At 39.7% G+C, this 13,555-nt stretch overlaps 1 protein-coding gene across 6 annotated transcripts in view; it reads left to right on the top strand.

Annotated features, from left to right (window-relative positions):
* CRH (corticotropin releasing hormone) overlaps positions 1-13,555 on the top strand; it is a 339,387-nt gene that overhangs the window by 167,289 nt on the left and 158,543 nt on the right. Inside the window, exon 4 of one of the 6 annotated variants that reach the window (XR_008554542.1) lies at positions 3,381-3,503. The exons of 4 other annotated variants lie outside the window; for them this stretch is intronic. The gene's annotated coding sequence lies outside the window, so the exon portion shown is untranslated. Of the gene's footprint in view, positions 1-3,380; positions 3,569-13,555 lie in introns of those variants that run through there. One more of the 6 variants, XR_008554541.1, reaches the window with a different exon arrangement.

The raw sequence follows: 13,555 nt of genomic DNA, 5'->3' as shown, positions 1-13,555 counted from the left end.
TGACCACTATCAATAATCTGAGTTTATTTTACTAAATGGTAGAATTTTGATAAATTGGGTCTTACTGTGGCCAAGGAGACATGACTATAAAACTGACATAGTATTAAAATGTAAAATTAAGAAATACATAGGAGCCAAAAGAAAAATATTCTATACTAGAGGCCTGTTGCAGGAATATTCCTGCAAGAATAGGACTTCCTGCGGCCATCTCAGCCACCCCAACTGCTTCCCTCCCTTCTCCGCCACCCCACCTGCTTCCTTCCAGTCTCCACAGCCCCGCTTGCTTCTCTGCAGTTTTGCTCCCTTCTGAAGCACTTGGCTTCCTTCTACGCTGTCTTCAGTCTTTGCTCTGCACCTGGATATGCAAATTAACCACCATCTTGGTTGGGTTAATTTGCATACTTGCTCCTGATTGGATGGTGGGCGTGGCTTGTGGGCATAATGGAGGTGTGGTCAATTTGCATGTTTCTCTTTTATTAGATAGGATTACTATAATAAAGCATAGTTGACAATAGGACCTTTAAGTGGCCTATGTCATATATAGTGTGTCCCAGGACATCTCTGGCATCCTGCCTCATTGGGGTGAATTGAGGAGTTTTGAGTTGTTTGCTTCCAAGTGCTACTACATCAGTCTACCTGTCACAGGGCACACGTGTTCCTCCATCTGTCAAGACTTAGGCACTGAAGGCCTCCTGCAGAATGCAAACATGTTTCTGGGAGGGACAATACATCAGTACATAGCATCTGATACCATTCGTTATCAAGTTAACTGGCCTGTCTCCTAAGTGTGGCTCAGAGAAAACAGGAAGGAAAAGGAGATCTGGAAAGGCAACTTTGTTCTGGCCCAAATGGAGGGAGTACTGCACCTTCTGTCTCTGGGCAGCCAGTTTTGCGGGAAGGGAAAGGAGAACACTAAGAAAAGGAAGGAGGAAGGATCAGGTGGTGGCGGCGGGGCGGGGGTGGGGGGGGGAGAACCACAGTGACTTCACTGCTATGAGGCTGCAGTTTCCAAGTTGGCAGAGCCACATGGAATAAGTAATATTTCAGAGGAAATTTGTATAAGCTCTTTCCAGTTTCTCATGGAGTTTCCACAGGTCAAGGACTGCTGTTATATTAACGTAAAACATGCCCTCTTTAGAAACTCTGCTGCCCTGCAGGAGTTTGACTCAGGTAACTTGAATGTCTCAGTTCCATGAAGACAGGTATTGGGAGCTTCTCTCTAGCAGCCAAGAGCAGCATCCCATCCAGAATCTTCCTGGAGTTCCCCACTCCAGACAGCCACTTGCCCTGGAAACATTCTCCCCACTGCAGCATGAGCAAGAAATGCAGGAGTATCTCCTATGTCTTGGGACTTGTAAAAGACGTCAAGAATGAGGGTGGGTCAAACATAAGGAAAAGGGCTATAGTTGGGGTTCCAAATGATCACTGTCAGAGCCCTTTGGAGGCTGTACACTACATTGGTGCCAGTCACTTAGGGTGGATCTTTCAGGTTCTTGATGAGCCCTTAAAGCCTTGGTTGAATGTGCTGACAGATCACTAATGTTCATGAGCCCAAGTAGAGAAGGCTGTAGGTTGCCAGCCTCTTCCAAGGGATTCCCAGAGGAGCAAACCTATAACAGCAGGACAAGGCATTTATATAAACATCTCACTGGGGGATTGGCTCTGGGGCAGAGGATTTTCTGACTTTTCTTTTTCTTCCCAACAAGAAGCATAATGTGGTGGGAAAGTAAAAACTTAGAGTGAGGAGGTCATACATCCAATCGCATTCTAGCAATTTAAAGCTCTTGTCATTCAGGACAATTAATTTAGCCTCATTGAATCTCATCTTAAAAATGCAGATGATTAAAATAATTGCTTCATAGAGCTGTTGCAAAGATAAAATAAGGTCAGGAGTGAAAATTTGACATTTATCAAAATAATGTTTGTGAGATTCCCAGGGGCAAGGACTGGCTTCTGATCAGATAGTCAGCCTTCCTGAAGGGAAAAATTCCAGATTCCTCCTGAGTGGACCAAGCTTTGGGAGCACTTCCCTGGAATTTTAGATATGAAAGGAATCTTAGAAATCATCTTGTCCAACCATCATACTTTAGTTTGTATTTAAAATTTATTCTTTGTTAAAGAAATACATGCATATAATTTTAAAATAAAATATAATAAAAAAACAACAATTTCTTACCTCCAGTGCACCTCAGATACCACTCTCTAGAAGATAATGTCTTGACAAATTTAATTTTAGACAGTATCTTGTATTTGCTGCTCTGTTATATGAATATTTATTTTATTATACCCACCATCTATACCTGTCCTCCCAATATAGTCTTATCTCTATTTTTAGTTTCTTCAAGGCATAACTTTGTAACTTCAAAAACTAACCAATTTTATTTCTAAATTTATCATGAGGCTATAATCCTTGACTTCACACTTTGAAAGATGAGGCCATTGGCACCCCTCCCTTCCGTTCACCCCTCTTCACTGCTTCCCACTTCCTAGTTTCTATCATTTGAATTTTTATGTCTATGTTGCTAAAGTTGGTGACATTTACATTCTGTTTTATAATTATAATTAAGTGTCTCATGCCTTGTTTATAGATTGTTTTTTAAACACTTAAAATCAGTAAACTGTTTACCTAAGTGGTTAAGTAAATGTGGTGTACTGTAGAGCCAAGTAGAAGACAGTGATTCCACTGCCTCATGTACAGCATTTTGTTTTTCCTGGAGTTTCTAATTGAACTTTTTTCTTTATCACAATTTTGCTCTTGTCATTTGTTTATTTCAAAATTTTTAAATTATATTAGCTATTCCTCGAGTCCTCTTTTCCCCCCAGGAAGCTTCCATTCTCCTCTGGTTGATTTCTATATTTGTGTTCATATTTGTTATTCTTAGACTTGTCTTTGCTTTTCTGGGTTGAATCTTGCACTTTCTGGATCTCAAGACTTATATGTTTATTTTAGTTTTTCATTTTTGTTTTTATTTTTAAAATTTTACTTTATGGGTTAAAGCAGATCCTCCAGTAATTTCCTAAAAACAGGACTACCTCAGACAAATAATTTTTGTGTGGCCTCTTTCTTAGATAAATAACTTGATTTTTTAAAATATTACAAAATTCATGGACTCATGTGGAGTAGAGTGTTTTTATTGGACCTAATTTAGAATATTGGATAAAGAGGAGATACTTGCATTGTATGTGAAGACTTGTTTCATGTTCTTTATTGTCAAATGGATTATTCCTGACTATTTCCCACCATGAGAAAAGAGTAGCAATACTATTATTACTCAAAATGCCAAGCTCTTGAGAACTTATTGCACTGAAACAATATAGATCTGTATTTCTGCAATTCTGAAATAACCATTTACTGATTGCTGGTTCTATTTTTACTTAAGATGCTGCATCATCCATCATGCCCCTCATGAATATTGGCTTCCAATGACTCTCTCAGAGGTTGTTGCTGTATTTCATTGATGATGACCACAAATGCAAGTCTTACCCAGAATATGCAGGAAAATGTGAGCAATAATTTGTTTCCTGCTTATGTTAAATTTACCACTTGGAATTTTATAACATAAACATAGAATAGCATGTCTTCCAACTCTGTCTCTCTTAAATTCTTTATGTGATAATCACTGCATTCCTAGAAAGGAATGATTTTTATTTTAATGTTAACTTCACTGTACCTTCCATTTACTACCAACAGTGGAGAGGACTGTAGGAGAAATGAGAAGAGCAGCCTTATGGGCACAAGGGATGTCTGTCCCTCATAAGGCATGGCTTTGGCCTCACATTAGAGGAGACAGGAAAGGACATCATTTGGGGTCACACAAAAGGAAGGATGCCTCCTTCCACCCTGGGCTGCTCTTGGAGGCAGCACCAAACACAAAGCCGGGCAAGAGTTGACAGACGCATGGGCCCACACATGCAGCTCAAGCCAAGGGTCCACAATGTTGAACCTAGAACTTGTCCTGTATTCGATGTTTGAGAGTCACTTAAAATAATCATGTCAGTGCCATTCTGGCAGCCTAGTCTATGATTTCACATGATTTGGTGAAAGAAAGATGACACCAGGCAGCAGGAGCAATTTACTTGCCAAGATGCCCTTCTGGAACCAGGGTTAGTTCAGGATCTCGGGAAAACCCATGGCATGCGTCCAGAACTCCTTGGTGTATCTGGACAAACTCAGGTGGAGGGTAGATTATAGGAGAGCACTGGTAAGGGGATTGGAGCCCATATGGATCCTAGGGTGTCCTACCAGGAGGGTTCTTCTGGCCCTGGCTGGTCCCAGCCACCAGAGGAGGGAGGCCTTAGTATATTTCTGGAGACCAGCTCTCATGAAAAACCAGAACTGAGCTTGTTTTATCCAGCACTGCTAAGTCCCAGGCCCAGGAGGGGACTTAGAACTTGAAGAAAAGTACCCTCAAGGGGGTAGGAGTCTCAAGATAGTGTTGCTTACAAGTGTGAAATGTAATATTTTTCAGTTTATGCATTTCTAAAAATGGCTTTTTCCACCCTCATCCTTGATTGTTCAGTTGAGTATGAAATTCAAGGTTGACAACCATTTTAATTCAGAACTTTGAAGGCTTTTGCTCCACTGTCTTCTCAGATCCAGTGTAGCTGATGAAGAGATGTTTGAAACTGGTCAGAGTTCTTGTTTTTTATAGTTAACTTTTAAACTTCTCTCTTTCCTGCTGAAGCTTCTTAGTATCTTCTCTTTATTTCTGATGTATTGAATTTTTATAATACTGAGTCTAGATGTATATGCATATAAATAACTTAGGTCTTGGACACTTAATTAGCATCTTAATTTGTACCCTCATGTCTTTTGAATCTTGGAAAATCCTTTGTGATATTCCTTTAATTTCTTTCTCTTTGTTTCCTTTCTGTCACTCTTTTGATTAGATGTAGGACCTCTTGGATTGATCCTCCATATGTCTTACCTTTTATTTTTTCATATTTCTTTATTCTACTACCTGGTGGTTTTATTAGATTTTATAATTTATTTGAATTTCAGAGTCAGATTTTAATTTTACAATAGTTCTTACTGTTGGCTATTGGTAATTTTGTTAATGCAATAACTTTTACTCTTTCTGGGAATATTAGAATATCTTTTTAAGTATTCAAGCATTTTATTTTCATTGTGTTTTACAAAAGTATCAAAGTTTGAAAAAAAAAAGAACAAAAAACAAAAACGAAAAACTTATCCTTTACTTCAGATAGTTTGAGAATCATTGTAACAGATATGAACCAGTATGAACCAGACCACAGGCTCATCTTGAGTTGTGTGTGTGTGTGTGTGTGTGTGTGTCTGTCGGGAGAAGGGGATGCTTGCAGGCTGGCAGTTTCCACTGCCATTCTCTTCAGAGAGAGATTTCCTCTCTGTAAAGGAAAAAATGCCCAACAAATTATTGGATTTTTCCCCCCACCATCATCCCACCACTATTTTATTTATTTATTTATTTACTTATTTACTTACTTACTTATTTATATTTTTTGTTACTCCTCACCCAAGGATATTTTTCCATTGATTTTTTTTTTTAGAGTGGAAGGGAGGGGGAGAGACAGAGAGAAAAACATGAATGTAAAAGAGACACATCGATAGGTTGCCTCCCACATGTACCCCAATCAGGGCTAGGGATTGAGTCTGCAACCAAGGTACAGGCCCTTGACCGGAATCAGACCCAGAACCCTTCACTCTGTGGGCCAATGCTCTATCCACTGAGTCAAACTGGCTATGGCAAATTATTGGATTTTTTAAAATAATACACTATAGTAACAGCAAAAGCTTGAGAGAGGAACACAAGTCACCAAAAGTCTCCTGGTTACCAAATCCAATGGATCTCTTTCAATTTTTGCACCATAGCATGTCTGTGCAGTATTTTACTTTTCTGACTCCTCTCTCCTTCAAGAGCTCTCCTGCCCCCCATGCCTTTGGTTTCATGATTCCATTCTTTCTTGGTTCTCATTCTCACTTTTGAATGTCTCCTTCTCAGTCTCCCCCATTATCTCTGTCTACCCCTTAATGCTTGGCTTTCCTTAGCTCCCTCCCTGGTCTTCTCATACTGCTCCTTGTAGGTCATTCTGAGCCATGGCTTCCACCTTTTTCTGAGGATTCCAGTTTTCCAACCCTGCTCAGACTTCTCTCCAGAGGTCACACTCCTGTTTACAACTGTTGCTTAGATATTTCTACATGATTATGCCCCAGGTTCTTTAATCTCAGTATTTCCCATGTAAATCTTGTCATTTTCTCATTCCAAACTGCTCTCCTGCTATGTTCACTGTCTGCCCCATTGCCTAAGACAAAATGATGGGATTGGTTTGGACTTCCCCTCTCCCTCACATCCTGCCTTTTCTTGCATTTAACATTTCTTGAGGCAATAGCTTCCATATCTAGCACCTGTCATAGTTCAGATAAACAAGCTTATAGAACATGTACTCTGTTCTACAAGTTTTATTAAGGACTTTACATAAAACTCATTTAATCCTCACAGCAATAACTGTGAAGTGAGTCCTATTATTATCCCCATTTCACAGAAGAAGAAACTAAGGCACATAAGTTTTATATTGCCTACCCAGTCACACAACTGGTAAATAACAGATCTGGGATTGGAAATCTGGGAAGACAGGGTCTTACCCATGCTGTTTGATAGCTTCCCAAGCACCTTGGACTGATCCCAGCTGAATAGGTCTAAAGATTTCTGACTGGTGCCTTTGTTTGTGTCTTGTCCAGCATTGTACCTGACACACAGAAGGGACCTAAAAGTATTTATCATCATCATCATTTTACACGTTTTCCATCTTGTCCAACCAGCCTGAGTGTGTTTTCTAAAATGCAAATCTTCCCTTGTCATCTCCTTGTTTAAAATCTCAGTGGGTCCGAATCAGTCCAGGATCATGTTTCAGATTCAGAGTCCTTCAGGAGCTGGCCCTTATTGGCCTTTCTAGCTTTGCCTTCAAGCACTTTCCTCTTTGCACATCTTCACACATGACAGGAAACCACCTGCATTCTTGGAACACAAGGAGCTTCTTCATAGCTCTGACCATTCCTGTTCTACCTCTCAGTCTCATCTCAGGTATTTCCCCCTCCATGGAGCTCTTCCCAAACCCTTCCTCCTATTCCCATTAGATACACGTCTTTCTCTGTTCTCACAGAGCACTCACTACAAATGCTGTTGCTGTTGACATGTCTTCCTTGGTTGGCAGTGAACACCTAAAGGCAGCAGGGGTTTTATGGAGGCTGGGACATAGGAAATGTTCAGTAAATATTTCAGGGACTAGTAAGAATTGTTTTAGTACTTTATGGCCAGTTGAGTTCAGTGGTTAGAACATGAATTGGAGCCTAACTCAAGGTATAGGTGTATCAGCTGAGGGACACACCCCTGGGGACAGTCACAGAAACAGAAGTCATTTGTGTCAGGTTGAATTTGGCAGTGTGATCTCGGCTGCCTGACAGTCCTTAGAATAATATAATTAAATAGTGTGACCTGCCCTTGGCTTTGAGAATCCTACCAAATGGTAGGGAAATAAGAAACAAGACTTTCAGCAAAGACAGCATGCTAATCAGCTCCTTGTGTCTTGTCTCATGTTGCAAGAAAAAAAGAATCATGCAAATGTTGTATAATTGTTTGTCTTCATTATGTGAGCTTGTTCCTTACTTCATTATGCACAGAATTTACAAGTTGCTTTCTGCCTCTTTCCCATTTCAGATAGATGATTTGAAATCTCAGGAAAGGTACATGTTAATTAGCAGGACTCCGTAGAGCAAATATTAATGTAGAAACTGGTGTGAAGCATAAGCATCAATTTATATCATCCATTATAAAATGAGAAACTGTGCACAGGTTTTCAAAGCCCAGTGATTTGGGGAGGTTGGAATCTATTTTGAGGAAATACATAAACACAGTTGTGAGTAGATTGTCCCAATTGCTCCTGGAAATGGTAGTGAAGAATGGATGGAATGTGATGTTGAGCATGGTGTACACAAAAGAGGTGTGAGGATTAAAATTAAAGAGGAAAAACCAAAAGCAAACAGCAAATGGCTATGGATAATGCCTGGACAAGTTTTCAGGGACTTTCAATCAGCCCAGACATTTTAGTTAGTGTTCTCTTGAATGACCTGAGCATAAACAGTATGGTTGGTTTTCTTCCATATCACACCTTGTGGTTACTGCTGATGGAAGAGACAACCCAGGAATATGCCGTAAATATGGGACCTGTTCCTTCACAACCATGTAACACTGCCCACTCCTCCCCAGAGCTCCTGGGGGACCTAGGTGGAATGAGGAGAGAGAGAGAACAGAGGAACTCTTTGGGGATCCCAGAACCTTTCCACATATCAGCTGGGAGACATCAGTCAAGTTACTTGCCCATTCTGAGCCTCTGCTTCTTCAACTATGGAATGTGGATAATAATATCTACTTCCTAGCAGGGTTCTAGTGAGAATTAGAAATAAGGGCAGTAGGGTTTCTGAAAGGAGCAAAAACAAGGCAAGCCACTATTATACTTTTCTTGACCAAAAGGGAGAAAGCTTCAGTGTTCCAAGGTTCCCAGAGGAGAATTCTCAGTGGGTAGTTTCTGAGAACATGTGCAGCCCCTTTCAGCAAACCCCAGAAGATTTCTGATAAAACCCCAGCAGATACAAACATAGGTTGGCATTTTTATATTTCATCAAAACCCCAAAGTCCCAATTTACAGCCATTGCTTATGTTTAATCTTAGCCTTATTCTTTTTTCTTAGTCAAGTACAGAGTTGACCCAAAGAGGTGACATGGTTTCAGGGGCTCTGACATTGCTTTGGGGATGTGATTGAGACTTGGAAAGACACAGGACTCTGCTTTGAGCTGTCCCCTTCTTTATATGCTGAACACCTTTCAGACCAGTCTCACATCCTATCCCTGAACTGAGGAGTCTACCTGTGCAAATGGGAATGGAGGTCCCAGTGGTACTGCACTCCATGATGAGGAGCCGCCCCCATAATTAGACGTAGAAATGGAAACAGAATGAATACAACAGATATTTTGGAGAAATCCAAATCACCCAGCTCCAAGGGGTTTGGTGAAAAGCCTACTCTTTCTCCATCTCCCCAGCAAAAAGCCCTATGAAAAGTTCAAGTACCTAGGAAGATGGCTTTTAACAAAGCACTGAAGCAGCCAAATATATTATATAATTATGGATTTTCTAAATTTAGACCAATGGGGAGACATCCTGTTTATAAGTACTTGAAAGGTCCAAACATTAAGGTAAGAGAAAACTCAAGGGCTGCAGAAGAGACTATATTTTAAAATGTCTTGTGGAATAGGATGAACATGAAATTATCAAGGAAATGAAGTCCAGAAGAGGCCTGCTAGTTGGGGGCTGGTCTTCGGAAAGGCAGGTAGGCAGTGTGCCTGTGCTCTCTGGCCTCCTCTCTCAGGTTGGAGGGTGGGCCTTCCAGGGATTGATTCAGGGAGACAGACAAGATGAATAAAAGTCAAATTTTTAAATGTATGGTGAGTGATTATTTTCTATTGCCTGTCTTAAGAGCAGAGGCTAAGAATGAAGCAATAGTAAGGTTGTCTAGGAGCACTTGGGGTGTGGAGAAAAATGAACTCTCTGCCAGCTTAAAGGCAGTGGTTATCCAGGTCACACTTGGAGAATCTGATAGATCCATAGCAGCCTGTGGGGCAACAGAGGCTTCCACGGGAAGTGGGGACCTATTGATCTTAGAATAGAAAAGTATTTTATTTTTAATTAGAAATGTTAATTAAAGATGCAAAATTCCCTTTTGAGTGACCTATTTTCAGTTAAATCAATAAAGACTTAGATTGAGAATAGAAGTTTCAACACAGAAATAATCCTTAAGTGAGCAGACATTTACTAAGTAGAGAAACATCAGGCAAAAGATACTTCCCAAGTCAAAATGATGCTATTCATAAGTAAAAATATAGGGAGACAGGAAGGAACCTAAAATGCATATTGTATTACTAAGTGAAAGAAGACAGTCTGAAAAAGCTATAATTTGTATAATTCCAACTATAAGTCATTCTGGAATATAGGGACAGTGAAAAGATCAGTGGTTGCCAAGGGTTGCCAAGGAAAAAGAAATGAATAGTTGGAGCACAGGGTATTTTTAGGCCTGAGATTCTGTGTGACACTATCAGGGTCAATACATGACATTATGCATTGTCAAAACTCACAGAATGTACAACAGAGCAAACCCTAATGTAAACTATGGACTTTAGTTAATAATAATGCATCAACACTGGCTCATCAATTGTAACAAATGTTCCACACCAGTGTAAGATATTAATAGTAATGTTAATAATTGGGAAAAACTAGGAAGAGGATAGGTGAGGAGGACAAAGATTATATGGGAACTGCTTCTACGTTCTGCTCAATTTTTCTGTAAACCTAAGACTGCTCTCATGAAATAAAGTCCATTAATTAAATTTTAAAAAATCAGCTGGATAGCTGAAAAACCTCTGGTATTAGAAGAAAAAGATTAGTGATTACACTTATTTTATTTCATTAACAAACATGTATTAAGCCTAATAAATACTGGCCACAATGCTAGGCTCTGAAGAGCTGAGATTAGATAGAATCACTACCTTCAAACATAACAACAACCATATCACTAGCCCAACAACAGTGACTAATGTTAATTGAATGCTTCTTATATTCTAGGCCCTGAATTCACTATCTCATTTAACCCCCACAAACCTAAGAGGAACAAATAAGGAAAATGATATTTTATAATATTTTGACAAATAAGGCAACAAGTTTGGGAAACTTAAATAACTTGTTCAAGGTCACCTAGCTAGTAAGTAATCATGTCAAAACAGAACTAAGGTAGTCAGACAACTGCCATACTTGGAAATCTAGTGTGTCTCCACCGGGAAAGGGAGCCAGGTAACACTTTATTTGCAAGGCTGCACTGACAATTTTTATTCTTAGTGAAGTCTTTGAGTAAAGATATTAGAACAAATTCCATCATAAAAAGGAATCAGATATGGTGTTCTGCTTTAAAATGCTGAATAACTATTTTACAGAAGAAGTCTATCAAATTATTTAATTGCATTTCTTCATTAAAATAAAATCCCTTCATTGCAATTATTGTTGTTGCTGATAAGATAAAAATATATTAAGTTATATACAGTAATATGTATTTAACTTTATATAAATAGGAGTATTAAACTTTGCTGCATCTTGAGGCTGTTAAGTCTTTTCCATTATCCTGGGAACATTCTTGCTCAGGTCACTTCTAAAATTTAAGCAAAAGAGAACAGTGAATGTGGCAAATCAGACGGATCCTTTCTTTCCCACAAGTTGGTTTCATATAACCATTCTTTCAAAAGTTCATTGACTCACAGTTATGAAACCACCTTCAATTGATATAGTCTTTCTCTTAGGTCAGCAAATACATAGTCAATCTCCAACAACCAACAAACACTTATCACGTGTAAGCAGAGTAATAGAAGTTACAGACTACAAAGAAGTGGGAAGTAAGCTCACAACAAACTGGGAGACAGACAAACAAGTACACTCATAAAAATTAACTGTAGGTTTTATCATTATAGTTAACATCACATTTCCCACAGATGAATGACAGAAGCCTCAAAGATAAAAAGAGCTTGCAGCAAGGTTCACAAAAGGTCTGAACCCACAACCAGTAGTAACATCTTTGAAATCCACAGCTCCTGAAGGTTGGCAGTCCATCGTCTCTGTTCACCCCTGCAACCCTTATTGCCTACTGCCTCTTGAGTAACTGAATATTCTTTATGAAAAACCCAGTGTCACCCATTGCAATCATTTCTGTCTAGAACACTTCTGCCTTTTCACACCCAAAAGAGGTCCTCCTTTGCAAGATGGGCCCACAGATTTCCACTGGGCTAAATTACTGTAGAGACCAACTCCTTCCCCTGACTAGGAAGTGTGCAAACAAACCTGACCATTTCTTGGGTAACGAGGGAGGGCTCAACAGCTCCTTGCTGTAAGGTGACTCTTCTCAGGGTAATCCTCAGAAGCCCTGGAAATAGATGTCTCCCATACCTTGAAACTATCTCTTCAAGGGTAAAAAGTGTCATTTTAAAAGTTTTTCCTAAAAGTGGTAGAAAATGACTCAATAGCTCTTTGATATGAATGGCAAAGAAGTGTAGCTGGACTCCTCATAAGATGCCTTGGCTTATTATATTTCCCAACTAGTCCCACAGTAAACATGTTCTGTGGTCAAATAAGTCTGGAGAATTCTGAAAATTTGGGGATTTACACTGCAGAAAAAAATATTTTAAAACACTAGAAAATTCGCAGTAAAAAAATGTTTAACCTTTGTTTAACACCGCCCACACACACACCCTTTTTACCCCTTTGTAACACAAGTAACATTTCTAGGAGAGTTCTTTGGGAATCGTCCTTTAGAGTTAAGAAATGTTCGTGAATATAAATACCTATTCAGGATGCTTGGATGATGGATTTCTTTCTCATGACCAACTATTGTAAGAGAATCAGTTTCTGCAAATTGCCCTTCTTGACAGAAAGTTCACACACATCCTCTCACTGCCCTACATTCATTATCTGGAGCCTAAAACATAAAATTTGATGTATTACGATGTAAACAGAAAGGTCAATCTTGTCTATCAAGACAAAAGCCTGTTAGAGAAACAGAACTACGCCCCTTTTCTAATGCTCTGAGTCATCTCCTCAGGGTAAGATTACTTCCTAACTTCTGGAAAAATAAAGGGACAGGTAACAAAGCACTTGCCATTTACTTAGGAAAGGATATAAAGCACCCAATGATAATTTCTGGATGCTGAGATATTTATTGACTGATGGGGAACTGAAAGGAAGCCCTGCCCCACAAACCCCTGAACAGGAGTGTGGTTGCCCAAAGATAGTGTCCTGGGCTCTTTGAGCAATCCACAGGAGACCCTGTCAATGTCTTGTACAGTTCCTATCACAACTGGCATTTGATACTCATTCTATAGAGGTCCATTGGTGATTGTTACCAGTGATTTTGGCTCTCAGTTATTGAGTTTGGCAAAGAAAGAATTCAGAGCCAAGAACTCTAGCACAAGAGGAAGTTTATTTAGCATGCAAAGCAAAAGCACACTCATAGAGAAGATTAGACTAGGTTGCTCAGAGAGCTGCTTTGGCCTTTTACAAAGAATGTTGGGGAGACAGAGTAAGCCAGCTGGGCTGCATGGACTCAGGAAACAAGTTACAGAGCCAAAAGAAGAGCCCTTGGAGACAGGTTCAGGGGTTTTTCCTGGAGTGAGCTGCCGCTGCCCACTGCTCTGCTGGTTGCAAGTTTCATGGGGACCCTTACAGCTTAGGAAAAAGCAAAGATAGGAGCCTGAGGAAAGAAGGCACTTGGGATGCTCTAGAGAGTTAGTGTGCACTAGGTCCTTTGTCTTAAGGGTCTCTATTTAAAGGCAGACATTTTAGGGGAGGGTCTCAATAGAATATTCATTAGCTTTCCCTATGCCCTTTAATATGATGATTCATAAAAATGAGCATATAAGATCAAGGTTGTGGTCTCTATTGATTGGTCAGTGCTAGGGTAGGGGGTCATTAGTCATTGAATCTGGTCCTGA

The sequence above is a fragment of the Eptesicus fuscus genome, chromosome 19 (genome assembly GCF_027574615.1).
Source record: "Eptesicus fuscus isolate TK198812 chromosome 19, DD_ASM_mEF_20220401, whole genome shotgun sequence".
Classification (NCBI taxonomy): Eukaryota; Metazoa; Chordata; class Mammalia; order Chiroptera; family Vespertilionidae; genus Eptesicus; species Eptesicus fuscus.
This window is presented reverse-complemented; position numbering and strand designations above follow the sequence as displayed.